This window comes from Pan paniscus, chromosome 2 (genome assembly GCF_029289425.2).
Source record: "Pan paniscus chromosome 2, NHGRI_mPanPan1-v2.0_pri, whole genome shotgun sequence".
NCBI classification, from domain to species: Eukaryota; Metazoa; Chordata; class Mammalia; order Primates; family Hominidae; genus Pan; species Pan paniscus.
In genome coordinates, this window is record NC_085926.1 from 43,087,061 (window position 1) to 43,099,470 (window position 12,410).

The window sequence follows — 12,410 nt, forward strand, 5'->3', positions numbered from 1 at the left end:
ATTAAACTTTATCATAGGCACATATATACAGGAAAAAAACATTGTATATATAGGATTGGAGACTATCTGTGCTTCAGGCATTCACTGGGGATCTTGGAACATGTACTGGGAGGATAAGGGGGAACTAATGTGGAGCAAATTACATATCACCAAATTCACTGTTCTTACCAAGATTCAGCCGTTTTTCTTAAATTAATGCTTTCTGAGTTGCCACAAGCCTTTTGTTAATTTCCAGAGTTCAGACAAAGTTTATTCTAATATTTTTTGCCAGTTTCTCTCTCTCTTTTTTTTTTTTTTTGAGACAGAGTCTCCAGACTGAAGTGCAGTGGTGTGATCTCAACTCACTGCAAAGTCTGCCTCCTAGGTTCAAGTGATTCTCCTGCCTCAGGCTCCCAAGTAGCTGGGACTACAGGCACATGCTACCACACCCGGTAATTTTTTTGTATTTTTAGTAGAGATGGGGTTTCACTGTGTTAGCCAGTATGGTCTCGATCTCCTGACCTGTGATCCACCCGCCACGGCCTCCCAAAGTGCTGGGATTACAGACATAAGCCACTGTGCCTGGCCTTCTCATGGTTTTTATAGATGAGAGACTTTTAGATGTCCTTATTCCACCATTTTCATTGATGTCACTCCTGCAACATGTGGAAGTTAACAGTAACAAAATAGTCATTTATGTGAAAACCCTCACCAAAATGAAGTCAGAGAGGGCCATGAAGAAGAAGCTGTCAGACGTGATTTCCTGAAATGCCTGCCCTGCTTGCTCTACCTTGTAAACAGAGCAAGCAGAGCTCATCACAGGAATTTCCTCTGGCCTACAGTATTTCAGATAGTACCCTTGGACCAGGACAGTTGAACAGCAATGGCTTTCTTCCCTGATGGACTAACAGCAACTCCTGCAATGAGTGCCTGTAACCAATGAGCTTCCTTTCAAAGCAGTTTGCATGGGCTTCTCTTTGTCTTTAAAAACTTCCCTTTGTCCTGAATTTCCTTGTGTGGGCCTATGATTTTCATAGCACATATATCCTCAGTTGCAATGCTTTGCAATTTGCAATTAAAATCTTTTGTTCTAGAGATGCTGTCTGTCTCTCTAAGGCTCTTTTTCAGGTTGACAAATTATTTTTTCTAACTAAACTTGTTTGCATCTTATTATAGACTTAGGCCTGGCCTGTAGAAGAAAATTTGCTTGATTTTAAAAACATAAAAAAAGAGACCACTTTGAATTTTATAGCTGTTCTCATTGGAGGCTTACTGAATTATTGGTAACTGATATCCATAATTAATGGGCCACCTTATACTAAGGAATCAGAAGTTATATGCACCTATTCTGCAAAAGAGAGTCAAGAGATCTGTGGGAAAGCCAAGTCTTTAAAGTATCAAGTCACATAAGCTGAGAACTTTTCCATATAGAAGGCCAGCATCCATTTTATCAATTATAAACCACTGTAAAAAGTCATATCATCTTCCTAAAAATACTTCTTTTATATTAATTTTAAAACGTGGGCTGCGTGCAGTGGCTCATGCCCGTAATCCCAGCACTTTGGAAGGCCGAGGCAGGCAGAACACCTGAGGCCAGGCCAGGGCGGATTACCTGAGACCAGCCTGGACAATATGGCAAAACCCTGTCTCTGCTAAAAATACAAAAATTGGCTGGGTGTGATGGCACACACCTGTAATCCCAGCTACTCAGGAGGCTGAGGCAGGAGAAGCACTTGAACCTGGGAGGCGGAGGTTGAAGTGAGCCGAGATCATGCCACTGCACTCCAGCCTGGGCAACAGAGGGAGACTGTTTAAAAAAAAAAAAAAAAGCTGAGTAAGGTGGCTCACCCAGCAGGCAGATCACTTGAGGTTAGGAGTTCGAGACCACCTGGTCGACATGATGAAACCCCATCTCTACTAAACATACAAAAATTAGCCAGGTGCAGTGGCATGTGCCTATAATCCCAGCTACTTGGTGGGCTGAGGCAGGAGAATTGCTTGAACCCAGGAGGTGAGGTTGCAATGAGCCGAGATCATGCCTCTGTACTCCAACCTGGACAACAGAGCAAGACTCTCTCTCAAAAAAAAAAAAAAGTGATCAGGGATTTCCAGGAATATGAAGTAAATGTACTTTTCCCTATTCCTCCTGCTAAGTACATCTAAATTCCCTGGATATTATATACAAAATGAACAAAAAATGCCATGAAAGATAGAGAGAAGAATGCAAACTAACTAGGGACCTCAGGACTTAAGGAACAACAAGGGAGTGAGTTCTCTGGGCTTACTTTTTGCCTTATATATCTAAGGCTTGGAGCTGAAGAAGCTAACAACCCAGAAACACCAAAAGAGGGAAAAAGTACCCACAAAAGCTTCTCTCTAATCAGAGGACTGGGAAAGGGGCAGCTTAGCAAGAAATTTGGCCAATGAGAAGCACTAGTAGGAGATCAGGGGATGAGAAGAGAGAGAGGCCAGTGTTTTTATTCCCTCAGCTCCTTATTAATATGGGGAAAAAAGGCTCAGCTCTCTTCCTCAATGTTAGATATTTCTACAGGATCATCATAGTTGAGAGTTCCCTGTGAGACCAGCTGAGTTTGCAACAACATTGCAGTTCAAGTTCTCCCTCTGCCCAATTTTGCCTCCCTCAGCCTTCACAGATGTTGCTCCCATGAGACACCTCAATATACCACCAGCATACAAATTTCAGAGTTTCAGAGTCTCCTGGAATCTCAACCTGCCGCAACTGGATTTAGCCAATGAACTAGGAATAACTGCATCCTGCATGACATTTGAGACTCTGTGAAGGACACCTTTGGTTTTATTGACATCCTCTGACATCAAGCTTTCATATTATCCAAGTGTTGGCCTTCTCAGGTATCCCAGTGACATCGAAGCACCAGTCACCACATTATGAGGCACTGTGAGATCCCATTGTACTTTCTAAGTTATTAAAGCATGTTTCCTAACTTTCTGAAAGTTGTATGAGATCCACTTACCCTGATTTACCTAGAACACCCCATGTCATGAGACTTTAATCAAGAGCATTTGATTATTAAGATCCCATTTCTCAGATGAGGAAATTAATGTCTGGGTTCACTGTGTGAACTCACTGAGCAAGCTGAATTTTTCAGCTCTGGGTGTTCCAAGAGTGCCACGAAGCCCTTGTTTTACCCCAAATGTTAGGCCCCATAAAATGACTGTCCATTGGACTGAAGATGTTATAGCATCATATTTAAAATCTCCATGGGATGATAGTGGGTGTCAGGCAAAAAATAAAAAGTGTTCTATAGTCAAATAAGTCCGTGAAACGCTGGGTTAAACAAAAACAAACAGGTTTCTTTACTGCAAAGCATCTTGGTTCTTTTAATATGCTGTATCTATCCATTTATTTAAAATTTATTTAGCCCATAACATGTGTTAGGCCCTCTTTTGGGTACTTGGGATATGTCAGTGAACCAAACAGATACAATTCTCTCACCTTGTAGAGTCTGCATTCTAACGAAGTCGTGGGGGAGACAACAAGCATAATAAATGGATAAATGATGTCATGTCTTAGATGATGATAAAACTATGGGTAGAAGAGAATAAAATGATAAAGAGTGTCCAGGGTAGAGTAAGGTGGGATTAAAATTTTAAATATGATGGCCAAGATTAGACCTCATTGAGAAAGTGATGTTTAGTTGAAAATTTGAAGGGGCTGAGGGAATTGGCCACGTGGGAATCTGGGGAAGAGTATTTCAGGCACAGGAAGCAGTCAGTACAAAGGCCTTAGGCAGGCACAAACATGGTGTGTTTCAAAGAATAGTAAATAGTGTGACTAGAGTGCAGAAAGGGAGGGGCAGGGAAGCAAGAGAGGAGGTCAGAGAGATCAGGGGAAGGGAAAGACCACAGGCCATGGTAGGGACGTTGGCTTTCCCTCTGGGTGAAATGGGGAGCCACTGAAGGGCTTTCAAAGCAGAAGAGTCACAGTCCACCTGGAAAACGTAAGAAATCTTTAGATAAACAATGAAGACTGATGCTTTTTCTCAGATTGCAGGAGATAAGCTTAAAAAAAAAAAACCCCAAAACAAAACCAAAACAAAACCAAAAAACCCAGCAGTGCTTCTATACATAGAGCAAAAAAGAATTACAAAATAAAAATTTAAAAGATACTAATTGAGTGGGAACAACAACAACAAAACTATTTAGAAGTAAAACAAAAAAGATGAACAAGACTTTTAATAAACAAAATTCAAAATATTATTGAAAGACCTAGGAGGAAAAGATTGAAACAATGGGAAAATGTACTATGATCATGCATAGAAAAATATAATATTGTAAAGATGTCATTTGTCCCCTGAGAAATATAAATATAGCATAAATTTAATTAAACTCTCAAAGCATTTCTTTTTATGTTTTAATTTGAGATAAGCTGATCTTAAAATTAATATGGAAAAGTAAAGGGCTAAGGAGACTCAAGATAATTCTGAAGAAGACTAAGGAGTGGGGATCTTACCCTACCATATGTCAAAGTTCATTATAAAGCTACAGTAATAAGATGCTATAATATTTGTCTAATGACACAAAGATTAACCAAAGGGACAAAACAGAGAGCCCCAGAAATAGACTATACATACATGGAAAGGAAACGTGACAGGGATGGTATTACACATCAATAAAGGAAAGGCGGGTTATCCAATAAATAATGCTGAAGATATAGATAATGCGTGTGGGAATAAAATAGATCCTTATCTAATGCCATATCCAAAAATAATTTCTAGGTGAGCTCAAAAAAGGACTAAATGTGAAGGACAAGACTTCAAAGTTTTTAAAGAAAATGTAGGAAAATATGACACTGGGATAGGAAATTTTTAAAAAAACAAGTCACAAAAATATAAACCACACAGGAAAATAATGGCATTTTTGTTATGTTAAATGTGAAATCTCCTGTTGCTGGTGAAGTGAGTTTGAAGCCAAGAGATGAGAGTTTAATTACCAGCCCACCTGCAAAACAAACAATATCACAAATAAAGTACAAAAAATAAGGCCACTGACTGTTAGAAGATATTTGTACATTGTTATTAAGAATTACTACCCAAAATTTCAGGTAGTACTTGCACAAATAACAAAAAGATCCAAAACCCAAGCAAAAAGTAAGTGAATGATATAAAAAGGCAGTTCCAAAAAGATATTCAAATAGCCAATAAATATATGACAAGTTTTCAACTTTCTTATTAACCAGGGAAACACAAATTTAAACAAAAATGAGATACCATTCCTTGGATTGACAAATATGTAAAACAAAACAAAACAAAACAACTTGACAGTATTAATATTGACAAGGATCCTGGAGATTGGTGGTTTTTAATCATTGCTCGTCAAAATGTAAATTGCTACAACACTTTGTGAAGCAATCTTTTGATATTTAATAAAGTTAAAGGTGTTGATAGCCTGTGTCCTAGAATTCCTGCAATTCTTGTTAAAGGTGTATGCCTTGAAAAACTTACACTTGTGCATAAGGGGTCCTGCACAAGGAGGGTTTATGCTTGCAAAAAGAAAAAAATGGAAACAGTGTAAATGTCCATATCAATGAAAGAACTGATAAATAAATAGTAAAGTATTCATACAGAGCAGCAGCTAAAATTAATGAATTAGAGCCACATGTATAAACGTAATCTTAAAACCATAATGTTAAATTAATAAAGCTAATAGAAAAATCCTATGTGCATTCTGAGCAATACCACAAATAAAAGGATTTAGAACAGGCAACACAGTAGATAGAATTTATTGTAGATAAATATATGTTTTAAAAGTATAAAAATTTCCATAAGGAAAAATATAAATCAACTTGAGGATAATGTTTCCCTTCGGAGACGGAGTGGGAAAGAAGATCAGCAAGGAAGGCACAGATGCTGTGATTCTATCTGCAAGGTTTTGTTCTTAAAACCAAAAAACAAAATGAAAATGAAGAAAAATGTGTTCTCTGCCAAAATGAAAAAATTCACTCTCTGGACTACATAGAAGAAGGGACAAAGCTGAAGGGAAAATGAGGGAGCTGGAAAATCAAGCCATACATACTGGAGCAGAAGTGACCAGGGATGAGAGTGTAGCCAGGGAGCTCTGATGGTTTCACGAAGTTTCCCAAAGTCTGCAGATGGTGCAACAGCACGGCCAGATATTTCCTATGTCCCCAAGGAGGAGGCATGAAAATGCTAGCAAAGAGAAAATATTAGTGGCCTTGAAGATGCTTTGAAGAGTACCTCAAGGAGAAGTAATAGCAGAGGTCAGTGTGAACACCCTAACAGAAAACTAGACGGGAATGCAGAAGATTCAGAGGGTCCCAGTGTGAGGAGATAAAGACATCTATGGGTGGTGGGATAATATAAGTTCAGCAAAGTCAGCACAGGAAGGACCCATTGCCAGTTTCGCTGAGTCACAATGCCTCTATGCTTCATAACTCCCCAAGTGGATACCAGCCAGAAAGTAAAAGGAGATACTTAAAGTGCTGAATGGAGAAAAAAAATTATGAATTGAATGGAAAAAACCTGAATCGACTCATGTTAACCTTAATTAAGAAAAAACGAAGATCTAGATCATTAAGTGGTACAGAGATATGAGACAGCAATTCATTTTAATTATTATATAAGGAAAACAATCACATTTAGTCAAGAGAAAGAAGAAAACAAAAAAGAGGAAAAAGGAAATAATGAGGGAAGAGGAGGAGATTAGAGGAGAGATGGAAGGAAGAAAACATGGTGGCAGATACAGAGGATTCACCTGGACTCATTAACTTGGACTTCTCCACTGTGGGTGCTGTGGTTACTGGTACCACTAAGTGCCTGCCAACAGCAGAGGCCAATGCTCATTCTTCAGTATCCACCGTTCCCTAAGGAATTAATTAGCTCCCTTGTGGTGGGTAGAGTCCATTGGATCCCTTTCATCATAGAGGAGGCAGAGATTTGTCCTCATTAGAAGAGATATAAGTCCCGCACATGAATTTGCATTCCCTGCTCACAGTGCTTCTGCCAACTGCCCCATTTATGGACTTGTAAAATACCTTATTCACCATCATGGTATCTCTCATTCCTTCCAACAAAGGAATTTGTTTGAGAGTAAGAGAAGCACAGCAATGGGCTCATGACCATGGACTTCATTGTCTTGCCATGTACCCCATAACCCAGAAGCAGCTGCCCTGGCAGAAGAGTAGCATGACCTCCCGAAGACTCCATCATGGCACCAGCTGGGAGACCATGAACAGCTGGGGCGCTGCCCTCTGGGGTGTGATATATGCTTGAAACCAGCAACTGTTATGTATACCACATCTCCCAGAGCCACAGTAAACAGATTCAGGAGTCAAGGGATGGCAGTGACAGTGGTCCGTCTCACTCGTGTAACTAAAAACACACATGCAGAATTTTCTATTCTACCCTTTACAAGGTTGGGCTCTGTTGGTCTAGGTTTTGTTCCCTGAGAGAAGAAGGCCTACACCAGGGCACTCAACAGTAGGCCCATTAAGTTGGAAGTTGGAACTGCCACGTGGCTATTTTGGGTTCTTGTGCCAACAAAACAAGACAGAGATGAGATGGTGTACAGTTGTTTCTCCTTGCTTCTCTCCAGTAAGTACAACTATAAACTCTGGAAATGCCTCAACTATAAACTCTGAAATGGCCAACCAAAGGAGAACTCTAAACAGTGGAAAGAGGGAAGCTGATGGGTTGGGGACCCCACCACTGAAGGAACAACATGGAAGCAGGGCAGCTTAAGTCCCTCACCCATGGATCAGGATCCCTGATAACAATAAGCAGCCAAGAACAGCACTCTCCTTCCCCACTGGGCCTAAGACTTCCTAAGCCTCCCCTTCCAAGAGACACTTGGGCAGCCAGGCATCTCAGGCAAGAGTGATCTCATTGCAACAGGTGGTCCAGCCCCAGAAGTATCTTTGTCCCCGTGGGCTGGAGACTCCCCTCCTCCTCCTGGTGACTGGGTGGCCCTGGCAAGTGTATCCCACCACAAGTGCCCCAGCCCAGAAAGCAATCTTTGCTTTTGTGAGCCAGAGACTTCCTTTCTCCCATTAGAGGCACCAGGTGGTTGAGATCTGGAAAAGCTCCTTCTGCCCGATAGGCAGCATCCAGGGATCAGTGGGAGCCCCAGTGGCACTAGACACACCCTCAGGCCAAACTGCACAGCAAAGGCTCTGAAAATTAAATTGTCATTGGGAGCAAAGCCCACAAAAGTAGACTTATGACATTTATTGTTTTTTGACTTTTTAATAATGGACATTCTGGCTAGGGTAGGGGTATCTCATTGGGGTTTTAATCTGCATTTCCTTGATGACTAGTGATGTTGAGCAGTATAATGTCTATGCATGTCATTTGCCCACTTTTTAATGGGATTATTTGTTTTTTCTTTGTGATTTGTTTCAGTTCCTTGTAGATTCTGGGTATTAGTCCTTAGTCAGATGCATAGACTGCAAATATTTCCTCCCATTCTGTAGGTTGTCTGCTTACTCTGATGATTATTTATTTTGCTGTGCTTAAGCTTTTTAGTTTAATCAGGTCCCATTTATTTATTTTTGCTCTTGTTGCATTTGCTTTTGGGGTTTTCATCATAAATTCTTTGCCTGGGCCAATGTCTAGAAGAGTTTTTCCTAGGTTTCCATCTAGAATTTTATGGTTTCAGGTTTTAAGTCTTTAATCCATCTTGAGTTAATTTTTGTATATGATAAGAGGTTGGGATCCAGTTTCATTCTTCTACATGCGGCTATCCACCTTTCTCAGCACCGTTTACTGAATAGGGTGTCCTTTCCTCATTGTATGTTCTTGTATGCTTTGTTGAAGATCAGTTGTTTGTAAGTATTTGGCTTTATTTATGGGTTCTCTATTCCATTCCATTGGTCTATGTATCTATTTTACACCAGTGCCGTGTTGTTTTGATTACCATAGCCTTGTGGTATTCTTTGAAGTCAGGTAATGTGATGCCTCCAGATTTGTTCTTTTTCATTTAGATTGCTTTAGCTATTTGGGCTCTTTTTCAGTTCCATATGAATTTTAGGATTGTTTTTACTAATTCTATGAAAAATGATATTGGTCTTTTGATAGCAATTGCACTGAATCTGTAGATTGCTTTGGGTATTACTGTTGTTTTCACAATATTAATTCTTCCATCCATAAGCATGGGATGTATTTTCATTTGTTTGTGCCATCTTTGACTTCTTTCAGCAGTGTTTTGTAGTTCTCTTTGTAGAGATCTTTGATCTCCTTGGTTAATTATTTGCCAAGGTTTTTTTTTTTTTTTTTTTTGTAGCTATTGTAAAAGGAATTGAGTTTTTTGACTCTCAGTTTGATCATTGTTGGTGTATAGCAGTGCTACTAATTTGTGTACATTGATTTTGTAACCTGAGACTTTACTGAATTCATTTATCAGATCTAGGAGTCTTTCTGAAGAGTCTTTAGGGCTTTCTAGGTATATGATCATATCATTGGCAGAGATAATTTGACTTCCTCTTTTCCAATTTGGGTGTCTTTTATTTTTTTCTCCTGTCAGACTGCTCTGGCTAGGACTTCCACACTGCCAGTTTCTTACCACAGTACCTGTGACTTACTCCCCAGGGTGTTCTCTGCTTGTAGAACTGTGCTTGATGTATGAGAGGCTGGGCAGGAATTCCAGGGAGTCCATGACCAGAAGCAATCTTCAATTAATAAGGGGAAAGAGTTGGTGGATAAATACCCCAGCTTCTGGCCCCTTGATAAGATACTTCTGAGGTATGATCTGCATAGTTGCTTAGTGGGTTCCCAGTAGGACTATACCCCAGTTACAGCACCAGTACCCACAGCTAATCTGATCATCACTATATACTCTATTGGCTTTCCTCCCTTCTTGGACTCTCTTTCCCCTTCTCTTACCATGCTTTTTTGAGACCACTTTCTGCTAATGGTCTGAATATTTGTGTCCCCCAAAATTCATATGTTGAAACCTAATCATCAATGCAATAGTATTAAGAGGTAGGGCCTTTAGAAGACAATTATTAGCTCAGGAGGGCAAAATCCTGATGAATGGGATTAGTGCCCTTATATAAAAGGCCCAGGGGAGCTTGTTCACCCCTTCAGCCATGTGAGGACACATAGATATAAGGTGCCATCTACGAGGAATTGGCCTTCACCAGACACTGAATCTGCTTGTGCCTCGAGGTTGGACTTTCCAGACTGCAGAACTGTGAGCAACAAATTTCTATGTTTATAAATTACCCAATCTAAGGTATTTTATTATAGCAGCCAGGACAAACCAAGACAGCTTCCAAATAAATTATCTGTACCCAAATTCTAGTCTCAAGATCTGCTTTATAAGGAATCAAAACTGATACAGATTCTATGACACACTGTCAGCCTGGGAGAGTTGCGGGCATGACTGCTCTGCCTACCAGTCCTGAGAGATGCACAGACATCAGTGGAGATGCTCAGGCTGCAGTTGCTTTCATGACCTAATATAGATACTGAGTTGTTACCTTTCCCTTCATTGCCACTCTTGTGTCTTTATGTGGCTTGGTCATATTTTAACAGGAAAGATACATTATGAACCAATAGTAGAAATGAAGCTTAGAGATGAGATCCAAAACGCAAGACATTTTATCAAGGTCTAGGCAGGGGGAGGAAAGGAAGGGATAGGAGAATGAAGCAGAGGACAGAGACATGTCTCTACTAGGAAAAAATCCTGCTCATCTAAGAGCTCAAATAACTAGCTAGGCAAGGACGAGATCACAAAATCACTCTGGGCCACAGGATATAGTCAAATAGCATCACATAAGCAAAGCAACCGGTGAGTATTTGTTCCAATTACTATTTCTGTGTAACAAACTACTCCAAACTTAGTAGGGTAAAGCAACCACCATTTTGTTATGCTGATGAATCCTGTGGGTGTGAAATTTAGAAACTACATGTATCACTCCATTCTCACACTGCTATAAAGAACTGCCCAAGACTGGGTAATTTAGAAAGGAAAGAGGTTTAATGGTCTCACAGTTCCACATGGCTGGGGAGGTTTCAGGAAGCTTATAATCATGGTGGAAGTGGACGGGGAAGTAAGGCACCTTCTTCACAAAGTGGCAGGAGGGAGAAGTGCCGAGCGAAGGGGGTAAGAGCCCCTTATAAAACCATCATATCTTGTGAGAACTCACTCACTATCATGAAAACAGCATTGGGGAACTGCCCCATGAGTCAATGACCTTCACCTAGTCTGTCTCTTGGCACATGGGGATTATGGGGATTACAATTCAAGATGAGATTTGGGTGGGGACACAAAGCCAAACCATATCACTACACAATAGGAACAGCTTGTGTCTGCCCTTATGATATCTGGAGTCTCAGCTGGGAAGGAAGGTTTGAAAGCTGGGAGTGACCCAACAGCTGGGGTATGGAACCACTGAAGGCTCATTTACTCACATGTCTAATGGTTGATGCTGGCTGTTGACTGGATCCCCAGCTGGGACTGCCAGCTATGGCATCTACATGGGTCCTTTCCATATGGTTGCTTAGATCTCCTTATAGCATGGTAGCTGGGTTCCAGGAGTAAGCATCCCGATATAGCCAGAAGCTATATTGACTTTTATGACCCAGAAATAACCAAGTGTCATTTTCAATACCCTCAGAAGTTCACCCCAAATTGAGGGGAAGGAATATGGAATGAACACAATGTCTCAATGAGAAGAGTGTCATTGAGAGAAATCACTTTGAAAGAAGATAATGTGGGTTGAGAGACATTGCTGCACACATCTTAGGAAATGCAGTCTGCCACAATGTTCACTGAGCATCTACTATGTGTTTAGCCCTGTTTCAAGGGCTATGAGGTTCTCAAGATGGAGCCCTAGTGTCTGAATCCATGTTGGCTGGAAGGGGCTTCACACACTCCAGTTAGGGCTACTTCCTGGCTCACAGTAGCTCTACCTTCTCTGGGAACAGCCTTGAGATTGGTTGAGGATGGACAGCTTGTGCAAGCAAGGTCAAAACAGTCTTTTCTTAATTTCTCTAGCTGGTTCTGAGAAAAGTGGGGCAGCTGTTTCTAGCCATGTGTAGGAGGCCAGCCTGCACTAGGCAAGAATAAAGCTGACACTCGGAGAGAAACAGAAATGAGAGAGAGAGAGAGCCTCACAGCCTTTAGTTTCAGGCATCTCTGAGACCCATCAGCACCTTTGCCTTTCCCAGGTGTACATGAAATATCCTAGATCCTTCCCAAATAGTTTCAAAAAACAACAACAACAACAACAACAACAACAACAACTAAGCTTTTGAAGTTGAATGCTGTCACTTGCAACTGAAAGTGTTCTGCCACGCACAGGTATAAATAAGATGGAGCATTGTCCACAAGGGCTGGCCCCAGAGCAAGTAAGAACAATGTCAGCCATCAGATTCAAGGGTCAAGAGGGAGGTCATCATCTAATGGTGGGGTTAGATGTCAGGAGAGAA